Genomic DNA, 20,643 nt, shown 5'->3' with positions numbered 1-20,643 from the left:
GATCAGTTGGACTAATACCAGTGTATTGGAGGTGGCCAACATGAACAGCACCTCCTCCACATTCCAACATGTCATCCAGATGCCTAACTCATGTCTCCCCAAACATATCCTTTACTCCCAGTTGAAAGAAGGTCAGCAAGCCCTTGATGGGCAAAGGAAATACTTCAAAGAAAACATCAAAATCTGCCTGAAGAAATTCCACATTACATGTAAAAACTGGGAAGACATTGTACTCAATAGATGCATCTGGAGGAAATCTGTTCAACAGGGAGCTGAGCTACATGAGAATGGCCTCCATTAAGCCACAGAGAACAAGTGGCAACTGCAGAAGGAGAGGATGAACAACCCAAGAGTTCCTACCGCTAATCACAGCCACCACTTTCTCTTACACCTAATCTTGCCCACAGAGCACCAGAATATATGTTTCCTGGATCAGCCTCTATAGCCACTGAGGATCCATCCATAGACAAACCCCCAGGAGAACATCGTTCTCAACTCAAGTGATCACACTACTATTATTACTACTACTACTGTGACATTATTAAGAAATCTCGCTAAAACTACTGAAGCACACATTGCTGGGTAGCAAGGAGATACAATGAAGATTCCCGGCAGCAAATATTCCTCGAATGAGGATTCCGAGTGAAATTCTTCTCAGAGCAACAATATATCTCAGTGCCCCAACTTCAGTAGAAATATTTCAGCTGCAATCCAATTAATGCTAATGTCAAAAAAGAACAAGGCACATTGGGTCAATTTATCCTTTGGTTATAATTCACACACTTAAGAGTGAGTGGACAACCTATTTTATATGTTTATCCTCCTCCCCTAACCAAACTTCCAATGACAGTGAGGTTTGGAAATAAGCTGCCAAATTTTCATTACTAGTGAAGAATAATTTTAAATTCTATGCTTTTCTTTTTCGAAGTGAAAATTGTGTTGTGTTTCTTTACTTTCAAAATAATCTTTCACTAACTCAGTCAGATTTTTGATCTTGCAAACACGAGGAAATCTGCAGATGCTGGAAATTCAAGCAACACACATAAAAAATGCTGGTGAACGCAGCAGGCCAGGCAGCATCTATAGGAAGAGGTACAGTCGACGTTTCGGGCCGAGACCCTTCGTCAGGACTAACTGAAAGAAGAGATAGTTAGAGATTTGAAAGTGGGAGGGGGAGGGGGAGATCCAAAATGATAGGAGAAGACAGGAGGAGGAGGGATGGAGCTAAGAGCTGGACAGGTGATTGGCAAATGGGATACAAGGCTAGAGAAGGGACAGGATCATGGGATGGGAGGCCTAGGGAGAAAGAAAGGGGGAGGGGAGCCCAGAGGAAGATACAGTGAGAGGGACAGAGGGAGAAGAAAGCGAGAGAAAGAAGGTGGGGGGAGGAGGGATAGATAGATAGATAAATAAATAAATAAATAGATAGATAGATAGATAAGGGATGGGGTACAAAGGGGAGGTGGGGCATTAACAGAAGTCAATGTTCATGCCATCAGGTTGGAGGCTACCCAGACGGAATATGAGGTGTTGTTCCTCCAACCTGAGTGTGGCTTCATCTTGACAGTAGAGGAGGCTGTGGATAGACATACCAGAATGGGAATGGGATGTGGAATTAAAATGTGTGGCCACTGGGAGATTCTGCTTTCTCTAGTGGACAGAGCGTAGGTGTTCAGCGAAACAGTCTCCCAGTCTGAATTGGGGCTCACCAATATATAGAAGGCCGCATCGGGAGCATGCCTGGCCTGCTGTGTTCTACCAGCATTTTGTGTGTGTTGCCAAATTTTTGATCTGTCTGCTGTCAGATCAATTGGTCACTTATCGTTTCAGATGTCATGAAAGGCCTCCCACTTGCATGTTCCGTTTGTCAATTCATTCAATGACCTGAGATGACAAGTGGAGCTTGTTAATGAGCAGGTTGATGGGTTTGGGACAGAAACCATCCTCGATCTGTGGAATAAGTGCCACAAGGACTGTTGTTGTAAAGCAAAAAAAAACAACTGCTGATATCAATGTTCAAGATTCAAATCTATTAACAAAGTATGTATACAACCTTGAGATTCATCTTCTTGCAGGCATCACAAAACAAAGAAATGCCATAGAATTCACCAAAAAAAACACACACACGATCACCACATATCCAAATACCAAAGAGGACAAATAGTAAAAAAAAATAAACAAAAACACATGGAACATGAACTGCAAAGCCTCTGAAAGTGGGTCCGTGGTTGTGGAGCCCATTCAGCGCTGAAGTGAGTGAAGCCCATCCAGGATCCTGATGGCTGCAGAACAACTGCTCCTGTACCTGGCGGTGAGGAACCCAAGCTTCCTGAACCTCCTGCCTGACGGTGGCAGCAAAAAGAGAGAGAGTGAGAGCGGAGAGTACAGAAATTTGAAAAAAATGTAGAAAATGTTGGAAAAACTCTGGGATCTCTGGAGAGAATTTCAGAGTGATAAACTTCTATAGATGCACAGTGGAGATCCTGACCTGTTGCATCACAACCTGGTATGGAAATACCTGTGCCCAAGAATGGAAAAGCCTATGAAAACTGATGGATTAAGTCTAGTTCATCACAGGAAGAGCCCTCCCCACTATTGAGCACATCTACAAAGAGCTCTGCCACAAGAAAGCAGCATCCTTCATCAAGGACCACCACCATCCAGCCCATGCTGTCTTCTCGTTGCTACCATCAATAAGGAGTTATAGGAACCTTAGGTCCCACACCACCAGGTTCAGAAACAGTTATTACACCTTTCAACCATCAGGCTCCTGAACCAGTATTGACAACTTCACTCACTACAACATTGATCACTGAACACAACCTATGGACTCACTTTCAAGGACGCTACAGCTCACGTTCTCAGTGTTATTTATTTGCTGTTTGTCTTCCTTTGCATGTTGGTTTTGCTTGTCAGTCTTTGTGTGTAGTTTTCCATTGATTCTATTGTATTTCTTTGTTCTACTGTGAATGCCTGAAAGACGGTGAATCTTAGTATAGTATTTGGTGACCGATGTGTACTTTGATAATAAATTCACTTAGAACCTGGAGTTAGCAATGTAGGTCAATGGTCCTAAATCACAACTGTAAAAGTGATTAAACAAGTTTGTTTAACATTGAAAAAAGCTGGAGAGTGGAAAGAACAGAAGGAATGTTTGTGATTAAATATACTGTATACTAAGGTTACCAGCTAATCTAATAAATCAAAGGTCATCTGCCTAGTGCTATGTACATAGAGGAATGTGACTGAGGGCAGTTAGAGAAGGGAAAAGCAAAATGCTTAATCTACGAAATCTGGACCACAACAGTTTCTGGAAATCAGAAAAAAATGAGAATCCAGAAAATATTCAACAAATAAGGTAGATCAATAAAGATGAATCGGTTTAAAAGTCACCTGATCTGTATGTTGGGTCAGAAGAATAAACTTTGCAAAAGGTTGTTCAAATTTGGATTGCTTTTGTCACACAAATTGGAGGAGACAAAGACTGATCATACTTTTGAACAGCAACTTAAGACTGTGGGACTGAATAGGGCAGTGAGATTGGTTTTGCATTGATTTAGTAACAGAAACCATCAAAGATATGATGAGCTATTTTTTCATCTTCCCTGCTGAAAAGTTCAACATTTCTCTAATTTATCAAATAATTGATGGAAAACATGTCGTTATATACATTACATAATATGTTGATTGTCAGTTACCCAATTTCTTATCCATAATTTTTTCTTAATTCCATTCTGCAAATAATATTTCTTGGATTCAATGCATGACCAAGAAGTATTTGTTCCATATTGTTAATAGGGAAGTCCAAATTATTAAAAAATACAACGTGGGATGCTTAAACGGTAAGTATACCCTCAGTGGTTGCTTTATTAGGTACCCCTTTATACCTGCTTAATGGCTGCAGGACAACTGCATTAACCACATTAATGCAAATGTGGCCACAACTCAATACATTAAAGTATGCAGACATAGTCGAGAGGTTATGGCCCGGATCCTTCATCAGTACTAGAAAGAAAGGGAGTAAGAAGCCAGAATAAGAAGGTGGAGGAAGGGAAGGAGTAAAAGCTGGCAGGTAATAGGTCAGAGAGCAGCAGAGACCACAGAGGGGGAGCCGTGAGAGAGGGTCTCACTGAACTCCCATCGAAGAGAAGATTTAAACTTCTTCAGAGTAGGCATACCATGAGCAGACTTCACAGTGGTGCAACAGATCATAAGCACAAGAGATTCTGCAGATACTGGAAAACCAGAGCAACACACACAAAATGGTGGAGGAACCCAGCAGGTCTGGCGGCGTCCATGGAAATGAACAAACAGTTAACATTTTGGGCTGAGACCCTTCTTCAGGTCTGGAAAAATAGGGGATGATGCCAGCATAAAAAGGTAAGGGGAGGGGATAAAAGATAGTTGGAAGGTGATAGGTGAGGCCAAGTGGATGGGAAAGGGTTGGAGGTGAAGGAATCTGATAAGAGAGGAGAGTGGACACAGGAGAAAGGGGAGGACAAGGAGCACCAGCAGAAAGGTGAAAGGCAGGTGAGAAGAGCTAAGAGGCCAGAGTGGGGAATAGAAGAAGAGGGAAGAGGGAAGATGAAGACAAACTAAATAATGACCCACAGAACGTATATGAAAAGGCTAACTGAATCTCCATTAGCAGAAAGGGACACTTCAACAAAAAGAAGGCAGAAAAGAAGAGAACAGTGTTAATGGTCACCTCACAGTAGCAGAAATAAAAGTGAGCCATCTATGTCATGGAGACTGACAAGATGGCAAAGCTTTCTTGATATGTGTAGTAATTGTTAACAAGGGACCGGCTGTTGAAACTGCAAGAGGTCAGAGTTCTGGGGAAAAGGCAGCAATATTGCATTTCAGAAGCACAGTCAGAGTCCCTTTAGATCTGATCTCCTTGCTTTACCACCTCCTCCCAATACATTAAAGATGCCTTCAGAACAAACCTAACCACTGGTGTAGTTTTATCAATCTCAACTATTCCTCAATAATCAATGTTGCTTTGCAAGCTCTAAAATGAAATATGGGTTTAAATGCTTGTGGGAAACCTCCTCCCATTTCAAGAATGCTGAAAAAGCCACACCATCTCACTGACTATGTGCTGATGATCAATTTAATTCAAACGCAAACAAATCACAGGTCAATCTCTCCACAAATGATATGAATAAACAGCTGTCCATCAGCTGGAAAAGTTATTCACAGCAAAAACCCAGTTCACCATGGAACTGAAGCAGAAAACCCTCAGCAGGTTAGGCAGTGGAAATAGATCTGCTGATCTGAAATGCAAACTTTATGTTGATTCTTAGCCTGTGGGTATTTTTCAGGTATGGCTGTGTATCTGGAAGCTCTTTGGTGACTTCAGGCATTTTCCTAGAGCAATGTTATCACATAGACGGTGACAGGCATGCTCTGTTTGTCACATCCTTCCTCCTTTGCTGTCCATTGCTCTTCAGATGTCAAGTGTCCCACTCTATAGACAATGTGCAAGATGTTGATACTTGTTGGCGGATGATTCTTCAGCTGTGTTCAGCACATGATCAATTTTCTTTAGTGTAGGTAGGGATCACACTAGGATAACATAGGGTGAGGTTCCATTTGTGGTTGGATATCGTCCCTATTTTGTATTTGCAGACTTCTGGGTGATGCGTTATTGTACCACATGTAAGAAAAAGTATACTTCAGGCTGATTCCAGAGGACTGCAGTCACTAGAAATCCAAATTAAAAACAGAGAATGCTGGTGTTATTTTCCAGGCCAGGCAGTACCTTCAGAGAGAGAATTAGGTTTTTCAGATTAGTGACCTTTTAGCAGGATTGAAATTCTTGACTGTGGGCCAGACATAAACCTGCCTTTATGACTGTGCTGCCTGAGTACTTGTGGTGGGCGAGGATATCTACGTCCTGAACCTGCAGACCTGGGAACCTCTCAGGGAACTAGATAGACAATGTTGCAGAAATCTACTAAGTGCCACTCTGCCCCACCATTGTTTCAATCACTAGACAGGGAACTGATCCAGCTCACATCACAGACCTCATAATCACAGGTACATATAGAGTGCCTCCTCAGAGTTGGCCTTCTCTACCATCTGAGCACCACCATGCTTGTGATGAGATACGGTGGTTGGGAGTGGAGACAGGTACATCATAACTCTCATTGAAGGGTGACTAGCTCTCAAATGTTATTGTTGGAGTGTGACCTGGTCACGTACGGCATCTTTTAGCTCCTGCAGGAGAGTAATCCGCTAATGTGCAGGATCTCTCCCTTCATGGAGAAGAGCTGATAGTTCATGCACTCATATCTTTGCTTCTGTTGGATGATTAATTGATAATAGATAGGGCACCTGTATACAACTTGAGAGCAACAGTTATGAGTGCCACTTCACTGTTCATTGAGGACCAAGTTGTTCCTTTGTGGAATTTTGATATATCTTCAGAGCTTCAGGTTGCTCCAGTGAGGCAGAGAACAAACTGCTAACTAAATCAAGACTGTTTGTAGCTGCTGCCTGTGCCTCCAATTTCACCTGTGCTAATTGATGCTCTAGAGATCATTATCACTAGACTCATAAACTTGCCCCAAGCCGTTAGGCTGATCAACATCTCCACCCATTAATCCACCCCACCACCCCTAAATGCATCAGCCACTCCTCGCCACAGCCCCTCAACACCCTTCATCCCCTCATACACTGCCACTTTACACTTACACTCCACACCTCATACCTTCACTGGCACAATCACTGTCCTATTGGGTTTCCATATGTCCTGCTACTACCCAGAATAGTTCGTCATGCTAAGAATCACTTTGTCACTTTATCGTTTCCTGTGAGTCATCTTAGGTAGAGATATTCCACCACCTAGATTCACTTTATGTATCTTATCTAAGCTAATCTTATGTATGAACAGACATTGTGTTTTATCGGATTGCTTTTATATTTACAGGTATTGTGGTTTTATGCCTATTGTGTTTTTATGCTGTGTTCGATCTGGACTAACAATCATTTCATTCTCCTTTGCAATCATGTACTGAAGAATGGCAATAAACAAACTTGAATTTTCAGTAGATCTTCACAAGCTCCTGTGAGAGCATGGAGATGGGCTCCTCCAAGTTCCTTATTCTCTCCTGCAATCAGCCAGGCAGGTCTGACAATGTATTAGCCGTCACAATGAGCACGTGCATCACACTGCACAGCACGGTAGCGTAGCGGTCAGCACATCACTTTACAGTGCCAGTAATCACCAGTCGAGGTTCAATTCCTGCCACTCCCTGTAAGGAGTTCGTACATTCTCCCCATGACCACATGGATGTTCTCACACTCCAAAGATGAACTGTTTGCGTTAGTGAGTTATAGTGGCAACATTTGCGGGCTAACCCTCCCCTCCCATGCTGATTTGATTTGACACAAATGACGCATTTCACTCTATGATTTGATGTTTTGATGTGCATTTGACAAATAAAGCTAACCTCATCAACACTGACCTATGGATGAGAGCCAGCGGTACTGGCTCCAGCAATGGAGGCTGAAAAGGAAACTAGGCTAATAAGCACAAGACAGTAACCTCTTTACTGGTGTGAAGCCTACTTTGATGTATTCTGTGGGGTGATGTTAACACCATTCTTCATTTTATAAATTTAAGCTGATTTCCCACCTGTGCCGATATTCTTTAATTCTTTAGGCCTCAGAATTGCTGACCAGTCTGTTGTGTGAGACTTTATCTCTGAAAATTCATATAGACAATAGCTGAATTTTTTAAATGTATTGAGTTTTCAAGATCTGTGTGTTGCGGGCAAGGAGAGCATCAATTGCCTATTCCTAATTATTCTTGCGCCCTTTCGATAATCACTGCAGTCATTCTGGGTGGAGAATTCCTGGATTTATGTGCAGTGGCAATGAAGCAATTGTGATTTTAACTTGGGGTATGGGGGTACTTGCAGGAGATAGCAACCCATGCTTCTTGATGGTAGAGGTTCGAGAGATGCTGTTGAAGGAGTTTATGAGAATAGCTGCAGTAGATTTACTGCCACTTATCAGCCCATGATATGTTGGACTTGCTGCATGCAAACATTTGCTAAAGACTTGTGAATGGAATTGAACACTACGCAATCAGCTCTGAACCTCCTCACTTCTGACCTTATACATACCATATGTGGGTTACGATCGCTTGATTTATGAGCACCTGCATATATGAATCAACTGCAATAACATTATTCAATTCAAGCTTGGTGTTCCTGTGAATGGCAGAACTGGTTTCCTCTCTCCCCACTTCGAGTAAATTGTTGTTTCATATGAGTCTTATGTATTTTGGATGCTATTCACCACATTACTACGGAGATATAATTATGACATTGAATGACTTTTATGTATTTTCCAACTAAAGGATAAGATCAACATAAGAACCCATATGTTACCTGGGGAGAGAATACAGAACATTCTACAGGCCAACACGAGGAAATCTGCAGATGCTGGAATTTCAAGCAACACACATAAAAGTTGCTGGTGAACGCAGCAGGCCAGGCAGCGTCTCTAGGAAGAGGTACAGTTGACGTTTCGGTCCGAGACCCTTTGTCAGGACTAACTGAAAGAAGAGCTAGTAAGAGATTTGAAAGTGGGAGGGGGAGGGAGAAATCCGAAATGATAGGAGAAGACAGGAGGGGGAGGGATGGAGCCAAGAGCTGGACAGGTGATTGGCAAAAGGGATATGAGAGGATCATGGGACAGGAGGCCTAAGGAGAAAGAAAACGGGGAGGGGGGACAAGCCCAGAGGATGGGCAAGGGGTATAGTCAGAGGGACAGAGGGAGAAAAAGGAGAGAGAGAAAAGGAATGTGTGTATATAAATAAATAAATAAATAACGGATGGGGTACGAGGGGGAGGTGGGGCATTAGCAGAAGTTAGAGAAGTCAATGTTCATGCCATCAGTTTGGAGGCTACCCAGACGGAATATAAAGTGTTGTTCCTCCAACCTGATTGTGGCTTCATCTTTACAGTAGAGGAGGCTGTGGATAGACATATCAGAATGGGAATGGGACGTGGAATTAAAATGTGTGGCCACTGGGAGATCCTGCTTTCTCTGGCGGACAGAGCGTAGGTGGTCAGCGAAACAATCTCCCAGTCTGCGTCGGGTCTCGCCAATATATAGAAGGCTGCACTGGGAGCACTGGATGCAGTATATCACCCCAGCCGACTCATAGGTGAAGTGTCGCCTCACCTGGAAAGACTGTCTGGGGCCCTGAATGGTAGTGAGGGAGGAAGTGTAAGGGCACTAGTAGCACTTGTTCCGCTTACAAGGATAAGTACCAGGAGAAAGATCGGTGGGGAGGGATGGGGGGGACAAATGGACAAGAGAGTCGCGTAGGGAGTGATCCCTGCAGAAAGCGGGGGGGGGCGGGGGAGGGAAAGATGTGCTTAGTGGTGGGATCCCGTTGGAGGTGGCGGAAGTTACGGAGAATTATATGTTGGACCCGGAGGCTGGTGGGGTGGTAGGTGAGGATAACAGGAACCCTATTCCTAGTGGGGTGGTGGGAGAATGGATTGAGAGCAGATGTGCGTGAAATGGTGGAGATGCATTTGAGAGCAGAGTTGACTGTGGAGGAAGGGAAACCCCTTTCTTTAAAAAAGGAGGACATCTCCTTCATCCTGGAATGAAAAGCCTCATCCGAAGAGCGGATGCAGCGGAGACGGAGGAATTGCGAGAAGGGGATGGCATTTTTGCAAGAGACAGGGTGAGAAGAGGAATAGTCCAGATAGCTGTGAGAGTCAGTAGGCTTATAGTAGACATCAGTAGATAAGCTGTCCCCAGAGATAGAGACAGAAAGGTCTAGAAAGGGGAGAGAGGTGTCGGAAATGGACCAGGTAAACTTGAGGGCAGGGTGAATGTTGGAGGCAAAGTTAATGAAGTCAACCAGTTCAGCATGCGTGCAGGAAGCAGTACCAATGTAGTTGCCGATGTAGGGAAGGAAAAGTAGGGTACAGATACCAGAATAGGTTTGGAACATAGATTGTTCTACGCATGCTGAGCTTGTTGACTTCATTAACTTTGCCTCCAATTTTCACCCTGCCCTCAACTTTACCTGGTGCATTTCTGACATCTGCTCTCAGGATGAGGCTTTTCATTCCAGGACGAAGGAGATGTCCTCCTTTTTTAAAGAAAGGGGCTTCCCTTCCTCCACCATCAATTCTGCTCTCAGACACATCTCCCCTATTTCACGCACATCTGCTCTCACTCCATCCTCCCGCCACTCCACTAGGAATAGGGTTCCCCTTGTCCTCACCTACCACCCCACCAGCCTCCGGGTCCAACATATAATTCTCCGTAACTTCCGCCACCTCCAACGGGATCTCACCACTAAGCACATCTTTCCCTCCCACACCCCTGCTTTCCGCAGGGATCGCTCCCTACACAACTCCCTTATCCATTTGTACCAATTATCCCTCCCCACCAATCTCCCTCCTGGCACTTATCCTTGTAAGCGGAACAAGTGCTACACATGCCCTTACACTTCCTCCCTTACCACCATTCAGGGCCCCACACAGTCCTTCCAGGTGAGGCGACACTTCACCTGTGAGTCAGCTGGGGTGATATACTGCGTCCGGTGCTCCCGATGCAGCCTTCTATATATTGGAAGGACCTGACGCAGACTGGGAGATCGTTTCCCTGCCCACCTATGCTCTGTCCACCAGAGAAAGCAGGATCTCCCAGTGGCCACACATTTTAATTCTACATCCCATTCCCATTCTGATATGTCTATCCATGGCCTCCTCTACGTTAAAGATGAAGCCACACTCAGGTTGGAGGAACAGCACCTTATATTCCATCTGGGTAGCCTCCAACCTGATGGCATCAACATTGACTTCTCAAACTTCCGCTAATGCTCCACCTCCCCCTCGTACCCCATCCTTTATTTATTTATTTATTTATTTATATACACACATTCTTTTACTCTCTCTCCTTTTTCTCCCTCTGTCCCCCTCACTACACCCCTTGCCCATCCTCTGGGCTTTTCCCCCCTCCCCCTTTTCTTTCTCCCTAGGCCTCCTGTCCTCTCATATCCCTTTTGCCAATCACCTGTCCAGCTCTTGGCTCCATCCCTCCCCCTCCTGTCTTCTCCTATCATTTTGGATCTCCCCCTCCCCCTCCCTTTTCAAATCTCTTACTAGCTCTTCTTTCAGTTAGTTCTGATGAAGGGTCTCGGCCTGCAACATCGACTGTACCTCTTCCTAGAGATGCTACCTGGCCTGCTGCGTTCACCAGCAACTTTTGAGTCTACAGGTCATTTGGCCCGCAGTTTTGATGCCAATTTTTACTAAATGTCCTCTACCTGCCAATCATCCATATTCCTCAATTCTTTTTAAATTCTAAAGGTGTATCTATCTAACTCTATACTCTATGTGTCCATCTATTTAACTCCACCAGACTGCCTGCTTCCACTAATATCCCAGTAACCTATTCCAGATACCTAACACCGTCTGCATAAAAGGCTTGCCCCTCACATCACCTTTATTCTTCCCCCCTCTAACCTTAAAAACATGTCCTCTGATGATTGACATTTCCACACTGGGATAGAAAATCTGACTGTGTACCCTATCTATTTATCTCTTACATGTTAAAACCTGCATCAGGTTTCCCCTCAGCCTCCAACGTTCTAGAGAGAATAAAGCAAGTTTGACCAACCTTTTCTTACAGTTCATACACTCAAATCCAGGCAGCACCTTCGTAAACCTCTGCTGCACCCTCTCTGCAGTCTCTACATCCTTCCTATAGTGGGGCACCCAGAACCACAAGCAATACTCCAAATGTGGTCTGACTAGTTTCACATAGCTGCAGCATGACTTCGTTACTCTTAGACAATGAAGGTATCGCACCAAACACTTTTTTTTAACCATCTTATCCACTTGCGTAGTTACCTTCCGTGAACTGTGAACCTGGATCCAAAGATCCCTCTGTACCTCAATGCTATTAAGAGGTCAACCATTAACTGTATACTTTCTCCTTTCATTTGACCTCCTAAAATGCTATACAGTGCATTACACTTGCTTAAATTAAATTTCTCCTTCAACTTCTCTGCCCATATCTGTAACTGATTTATATCCCACTATATTCTTTGATAGTCCTTTATACTGTCCATAACTCTACCAATCTTCGTTTCATCCACAAACTTGCTAATGCACCTAATGCACCTATTTACCCACCTAAATCATTGATAAATATCACAAATAACAGAAATAACAGCACTGGTCCTTGCATAACACTACTGGTTACAGCCCTCCAATCAGAATAACAGCCTTCCACCCCTGCTCTCTGAATAGCATGTAATGTAAGGAATCTCAAAAATGATGTAGTTGAAGATAGTTTGGTCTAGGGCACAGTCCTGAAGAACACTTCCAGTGATGTCATGGGCTGGGATGACTGACCTGCTGTATCTACAGCTATTTTTCTTCCTGCAGGATATAACTCCAACAGTTGATGCTCATTGAATTTTACCAGCTATAAACATTACTGCTTTGTGACACACTCAGTTAACTGCTACATTTATGTCAAGTACAGTCAGTCTTCCCTCCCTTTTGAAATTTAACTCACTGATCATTTTCAACCAAGGTATGAAGCTCAGCCATCCTGGTAAAACTCAAGAAGGGCATTTTGAGCAGATCCTTGGCGAGTAAGTGCCACTTGATGGTACTGCTAACGACATCTTCCATCATTTTGCTGATGATTGAGTGCCTACAATATTCCATTCATAAAAAATTCATTCAGCTTCATCAAATATGATGCGCCTTTGACAAAGCTGCGATTGCTGCACGTTATTAACTCAAACTTTTTCAGTCTTGTCGTTGTTGAACCATTCTAAAAGTTTCCCCACAGCTGGGGTTAGCATGATTATCTAAGTGTATCTTTCCATCTCAATTTGACTACTTGCTATTTTCTGTTCTTCTGGCATTCCTTTCTTTCTTTGAAGACTTTACTAATCCCATAAGTAACCTGTGTCTTAAACTCCCTCACTTGGTGACTTGCTTACTCTAAGTACAGCTGCTCCCTTTAGGTCTTCACACCATCCATTATCTTTACTACTTCCTTCCACTAACTTTCTGCAGCATCCTTAGTAAGGACCAAAGTGTCTGTTCAGTGTTACAGCCAGGCCTTCTGACTCTACACATAGATCATTTTCTTTATGTCTAATCAGTATATCTTTTTCTCGTCATATGCCTAAAGAAGACTTCTCTATTACTTATTTATATGTTCTACCATCCTCTTCTCAATCACTTTGACCATGAGAAGAAGGCATGACAGCACCTATACTTTCTGTTTAGATTCAGGATGCCACCTAAAACATTGGCTAACTTCTATAGGTGCATGGTGGAGAGTATCATAATGGGTTACACCACAGCCTGGTATGGAAACGCCAATTGTCAGGAAGGGAAAGGTCTACAGAAAGTGCTGGATGCAGCCCACTCCCTCCCCCCCCATTGAGCACAGTTACGTGGAGCACTGCCTCAGGAAAGCAACATCCATCGTCAAGGACCCCCACCACCCAGGCCATGCTCTCTTCTCATGACTGCCATTGGGCAGGAGGTACAGGAGTCTTAGGTCCCACACCATCAGGTCCAGGTACAGTTATTACCCTTCAACCATCAGGCTCTTGAAGAGGCATAGATAAATCCACTCAGCTTAACTCTGAACTAATTTCACAACATATGGACTCACTTTCAAGGACTCTACAACTCATGTTCTCAGTATTATTTATTTTTTTATTTGCACAATCTGACTTCTTTTGTATATTAGTTGTTTATCAGTCTTTGTTTATATATAGTTTTCATAAATTCAGTTGTATTTCTCTATTTTTCTGTAAGTTCCTGCAAGAAATGAATCTCAATGTCGTATATGGTGACATATATTTTATTTCCTTTTTAGTTCCCTATTTAACTTTGCTGCTTCTCCCTTGTCAACCAACATTTGACATACATCCTATTGTTGGTCACCATCATTTCTTTGTCTATTATCATCTCGGAGCTTTGGTTTTGATTCAATTGATTTGATCCATTTGGTTCACCTCATTCCTAAAAACCAATCAAACCAAACCTCCTACCTCATTAAGCTGCAAGCAAGGTAATCTCCATTAATTTTTCCATTACTAATTACTAATTAGTATCTAGAAATGAAAAATAGTACTTTAAACAAGAGAGTAGTTGTCTTCAACAAAGTTACAGTGTCTTGAGTTATCAAGAAGTCATAAATATTTCAGCAATTAAATTGCTGCAGTTCATGGAACAAGAAAATGATTATCATGGCAAGTTCCACATTGAGCAGATACATCTTAGAGACTTTATCTTCATCAAAAGACTGCCTGGGAAACCCTTTTCCTTCACCTTTTCTTCACCTTTCCTTGCAGCACACATTGCAGTAATGCTAACAATGCAGCCGTGCATTCTCACCGCTGACTCTGAGGAGTTAGTAGGTTCTCTCCATGACCATGCTGGTTTCTTCCGGGTGCTCCGGTTTCCTCCAACTGTCCAAAGACGTACTGGTTGCTAGGTTAATTGGTTATTGTAAATTGTCCACTGATTAGGCTGGGATTAAATCAGGGGTTGCTGGCCAAAAGGGACTATTCCGCGCTGTATCTCAATCACTCAATCAATCAATAAATAAAATGCCAGTACTTCATTTGTATGTGACACTTGAATTTTAAAAAGCTTGCATCGTCCTCCAAAAGTTGACACGTAGTTTGAATAGTTTCACCTGAATTCCTTTAAGTATCTTTTTCAAAAAAGGATGTACCCCGATATCAGATAGCTTATATCAGCTATAATCATAAGCTTTTTGAATAATAACTAAAATTGCTTTATTGCAATGATTTGAAGAATAATAAACTCTACTATTCGGTAACTACCTTACTTCAACTGTGATCAGTAGTAGTCATGCTGTTCTTTATTAGTTATCCTAAGTCAGTTGCTTTATGTGACTTTCAAATTATTAACTTGTATCTTTCATATTGAGATAGAAAGTGGTCACTTTAATGGGACTTTATCGTGTTCACTATCTAATGAAACTGGCTTCATCTGTTGTAGGGTGTAAGAAGAGATAAGGATGTGTTCATGCAAATTTGGGAAAACAAGATGAAGAACCTGATTATAGGTTAATCAGTTATAATAGATCCATTACTGTGGACTGGAAATCTTGTAGGCGACCTGCTTTTATTGAAATATAGATCAGCGCTTTCATTACATGTGACCTGGATATTTAACAAATTAGGGAACATAGAATTTGGATACCTAATGAGAAATATTTTAGGGAAGGGAGTATGCATTAATAGTCTTATAGCATTTGTGTATGGTGAGAATTTGTCCTTCATGCCTTTGATTCACACTGATGTTCACACAAAAGGATTAATGGTTTCAATATCAAAACTTACCTTCAGAATATGGAACTGGTTAAAACATTGCTCGGTATCCAGTAAATATCAGATAACTCTATTTTGTGTGGGAGAAATACTGACAAGAGGGAATGAGAAGGGATAATGATAAACTCAAAACAGCCCTCAAAATAACCCAAATCTTGGCATGGGCAATCAACAAAGATTTGAGTTCTTTTATAACATCAATAGAAATCATATCATGAAAGAAGTCACAAATGACCTTAAAGATGTACATAAATTGCCATGCAATTTTAACATGGCAGACAGTCTAAACTGTAATTAGCAATTCTCTAGGACCTAATGTTTTCTGTTTAAATGTACTGAAGTCTCACATTTAATTTTTTTAACATAACCTTTTCAAAAATTAATTATAGCTTATCTCACCAAAATGAATACTGACATCAAATTAGAATTTTTGCTGTATCGGGAGTAAATTCTGTATGACTTTTAAATGAGTTTGATGAAGATGTTTCTATGCCTGAGCGCTCTTAAGTTCTGGTACAAATTTTGTATCACCATTTTACCCATTGTTCTCAAATCTTTTTTGCCTAAAGCATGAACTCCTTTTAGTTCAGCAAAAATCTTCCTCAGTTGATTTTTCGAGCTATGTTCCAGAATGTCACAATGTCAATAAGCATTCTTTTGTACAGCATGACTAAGTGAGTATGACCATGGAATAATCGTTGGTGCCAGACGAGGCGGTTTAAGTACCTCAGAAAGTGATGATCTCCTGGGAGTTTCAAACACAACAGCCTTTAGTGTTTAGAGAATGGTGCAAAAAACAAAAAAACATCCAATGAGTGGCAGTTCAATGGGAATAATGCCTTGTTAATCAGAGAGGTCAGAGGAGAATGGACAGACTGGTTCAAACTGGCAACAGTAGCTCAAATAATCACATGTTACAACAGTGATGTGTAGAAGAGCATCTCTGAACATATAATACGTGAAACATTGAAGTGATGGGCTACAGTAGCAGAAGACCACGGACATACGCTCAGTGGCCACTTTATTAGGTACAGCAGGTAGCTAATAAAGCAGCCACTGAGTGTAGTGTTGTACTAAATATTGAAAATAATGAAATAAATGAGGTCTGGGTTGGAGGTTATCTAACATAAGTAGCAAAACATTTAACATGATTAAGAGACATCTTGTTGCATTGCTTTACAGGGATCTGAAATAACTACCCTAAAAGGTGTTAAAAGTAGATTTAATAATAACTTTCAAAAGGGAATTAGATAGGCACCTGGAACTTTAAAAAAACAACTTCAATGCAATGAACAAAGAGGAGCAGCATTGGGGGTAAATTTGACAGGTCTCCCAAAGAGGGAATAGAAACAAGATGGGAGGGAAGAGCTGTATAAAATTCTACTATTCTCTACCACTGCACTTTTACTGAAAAACCAAAACAAAGTGCCACACACAGCACCAAGAGTTGACCTAATAAATTGCTGAAGAAATCTCACTTACTTTCTTAACAGAAGTGAAAAGTTGACTCATAAATGTCAAAACAGAGAGAAATAATTTTGTACAGAATAGCAAGATAAAAGTGATTAAAATCTTTTGAAACTATCACAGGGGAGCTTGCCTTTTAATAGTGCTGAGTGAGAGTATCATGGGGAGTACAACCAAACCATGGTGCCTCTGTTTTATCTAACCAACAGGATTTTAATAATCCAGATAAAGACAAAGCTTCATGACAATAAATCGGGGCCAAATTACTGAAATATTATACTGCAAAATCAGAAATAGTTGACTGCTGGTTGGAGTAGTATCTGGAAGATCACAAGTGCTTCAAATAATCTAGTCTAAACACACAAGTTACTCTGCTGCAGAGAATCCCGATGAGCAACGTTATGGAGTAGCCCCTGGTAAACTAGAGCTACCACCTCCAATGGAACAAACTCAGACATGTTTCATTATGTGACTTCCCATTTGCAGTGCTAATCGAGACATGGCCAGTTGAATAACCATATAACCATAAGACCATGAGACCATAAGACATAGAAGCAGAATTAGGCCACTCAGCCCATCAAATCTGCTCTGCTATTCCATTCAGGTTGATTTATTATCCCCTCAACCCCATTCTCCTGCCTTCTCCCCATAATTTTTGAAGCTCTGACTAACCAAGAACCTATCAACCTCCGCTTTAAAGTTGCTCAGTGACTTGCCCTCTACAACCATCAGTTGCAATGCAGTTCACAGATTCACCACTCGCTGGCTAAAGAAATACCTTCTCTTCTCAGTTCTAAATAGACATCCCTCTATTCTGAGTCTGTGCCCTCTGATCTGAGACGACCCCACAATAGAAACATCCTCTCACATCCACACTATCTAGGCCTTTCAATATTTGAAAGGTTTCAATGAGATCCCCCTTCATTCTTCTAAACGCCAGCAAGTACAGGCCTAGAGCTATCAAACACTGCTCACATGTTAACCCTTTCATTCCCAAAATCATTCTCACGAACCTCTTTTGGGGCCTCTCCAATGCCAGCAGATATCTTCTTCGATAAAGGCCCCACAACAGCTCACAATACCGCAAGTGCAGTCTGACCAATGCCTTATAAGGCCTTAGCGTCAATTCCTTGCTAAGATTGTAAGTGCGTTCCTTACCACTGACTCAACCTTCCGAGTCTCTTTGCACCTCTGATTTTGAATTTTCTTCCTGTTTAGAAAATAGTCTATGCCTTTACTCCTTCTACCAAAGTGCATGGCTAAACAACTTCCCTACAATGTATTCAGTCTGCCACTCTTCTACTCTGTCCCAGTCCTCCTGCAGACTCCCAACTTCCACAACTCTACCTGCTCCTCCACCTATTTTTGTATTGTATGCAAACTTGGCCACAAAGCCAACAGTTCTGTTATCCAAATCATTGACATATAACGTGAAAAGGAGCAGTCCCAGTAAGGACCCCCGTGGAACACCACTTGTCACTAGCAACCAACCAGGATTTTTTTTATTCCTCTTCACACTTTGTGGTGCATCAGGCAACAACCTTGCCATTTCTTTCGCATTTGTCTGTTTTTCTACCAGGCCGAGTTGCTAGCTCGACACTCAACCCAGCATGGATGGAAAGCGTGCAATAAGCCAGCCGGCCCACTCACCTCAAAGTGCAGTATGGATGCCACTACACCACCAGCCAAGCCAACCAGAATAAGCTCCCTTTATTTTGACTCTTTGCCTATCAGCCGATCTTCTATCCATGCTGGTATCTTTCCTATAATACCACAGGCTCTTATCTTGTTAAGCAGTCTCACGTGCAACACCTTGTTAGAAGCCCTCTGAAAATCTAAGTAAACAACATCCACTCACTCATATCCCTTTCGCCAATCAACTGTCCAGCTCTTGGCTCCATCCCCTCCTCCTCCTGTCTTCTCCTATCATTTTGGATCTTCCCCTCCCCCTCTGAAATCTCTTACTAGCTCTTCTTTCAGTTAGTCCTGATGAAGGGTCTCGACCCAAAACGTCGACTGTACCTCTTCCTAGAGATGCTGCCTGGCCTGCTGCATTCCACCAGCAACTCTGATGTGTGTTGCTTGAATTTCCAGCATCTGCAGATTTCCTCGTGTTTGCGTTTTTAAACATCCACTGACTCTCCTTTGTCTACCCTGCCTGTTATTTCCTCAAAGAATCCCAACAAATTTGTCAGGCAAGATTTCCTGTTGAGGAAACCATGCTGACTTTGGCCTGCTTTATTATATGCCTCCAAGTACCCTGCAACCTCATCCTTAATAATGGACTCCAAGCTCCTAACCATCCAATGGAATCAGGTTAACTGGCCTATAATCACCTTTCTTCTGTCTCCCTCCAGTGCTCCTGAACTATTCCAGAATCTAGTCAATTTTGATAGATCACTGCTAATGCCTCCACAATCTGTCGGCTACCTCTTTCAGAAAGCAGGGGTATAGTCCATCTACTCCAGGTGACTAATCTACCTTCAAACCTTTCAGCTTCGGAAGCACTTTCTCCTTAGTAATAGCAACTACGTTCACTTCTGCCCCTGACATGATTGAACTTCTGGCATACTGCTAAGTGTATTCCACAGTGAAGACTGACGTAAAATACTTATTAAGTTTGTCCACCATTTCTTCACCCCCGTTTTATGACCACTCCAGCGTCATGTTTCAGCATCTGACTCTTGCCTGTCTTTTACTCTTTCTATATCTGAATAAATTTTTGGTATCCCTAGCTTACCTTCATATTTCATCATTTCTCTCCTTATGTTTTTTCTAGCTTTCTGTTGTTATATTAAAAACTTCCCAATCCTCAAACTTTCCACCAATTCTGCTCTATTATATGCCCCCTCTTTTTCTTTTTTGCTGCCTCTGACTTCCCTCGTCACTCATGGTTGCATCTTCCCTTTAGAATATAGCTTCATCTTTGGGATGTACCTTACTGCACCTTCTCTATTTCCCTCAGAAACTCCAGCCATTGCCGTTTTGCCATTATCCCTGCTTGTGTCCCTGTCCAATCAACTTCGGTCAGCTCCTCTCTCAGGACTCTGAAATTCCCTTTACTCCATTGTAATACTAATACATCTGACTTTATCTCTTCCCTCTCGAACTACAGGGTGAATTATATCATATTTTGATCACTGCCTCCCAAGGGTTCTTCTGCCTTAAGCTCCCTATAATAATAACCACTCAAAATGCTTTACCCATCTCCAAAAATTATAACTTTTGTAAGGGATTTCTTCTTTTATGTTACTGCTAAGGCTAATAAAATGGCTTCTTTGTTACGTTATAATAAAATGGCTTCTCTGTACTGTTAACTGCTGAGTTAACGATAGCAGCTTGTTTGGGTTATAATTACTAATAACAAGAACTGTATTCATTTGCTAACCAATTGGGATAGATGTAATTCTTTCGTGTGTCTGTAAGCTATTGTTTTTGCGGGCTTTGGGCAGAAGGCGCGATGGGGACAGAGAGAGGAGATGCGATGCTGTAAGCTGGGTGACAGAACAGACCCTGAGCGGGAGTCCGAGGCCCAGGGCCTTCGGCAAGGAAACAAGACGAGGACAGACTCGAGTAGAGCGTTTGGTTGATCACCGAGGATGGTCCCATTCGTGGGTCAGCGGAGTTCGGAGGAAATCGACTGGAGGAAGGGGGACCCGGTTCTGTAAGAGCTCCAGTGATGTGTGCACAAACTGGTTAATAATGATGGCGACTTTTTCTTTTTTTTTTAAAAACCAGTTAAACAGTTCTTATTTTGGTCCTTTACTATCCACGTAGTCAAAGTAAGA

At 42.2% G+C, this 20,643-nt stretch overlaps 1 protein-coding gene across 6 annotated transcripts in view; it reads right to left on the bottom strand.

The window, feature by feature from the left end:
• The window catches only part of prkn (parkin RBR E3 ubiquitin protein ligase), a 1,184,373-nt gene that overhangs the window by 936,849 nt on the left and 226,881 nt on the right, over positions 1 to 20,643 (bottom strand). The gene's annotated exons all lie outside the window — the stretch shown is intronic.

This window comes from Mobula birostris, chromosome 8, assembly GCF_030028105.1.
Source record: "Mobula birostris isolate sMobBir1 chromosome 8, sMobBir1.hap1, whole genome shotgun sequence".
Lineage (NCBI taxonomy): Eukaryota > Metazoa > Chordata > Chondrichthyes > Myliobatiformes > Myliobatidae > Mobula > Mobula birostris.
Note: the sequence above shows the minus strand (reverse complement) of the source record. Positions and strands in the feature narration are given on the sequence as shown.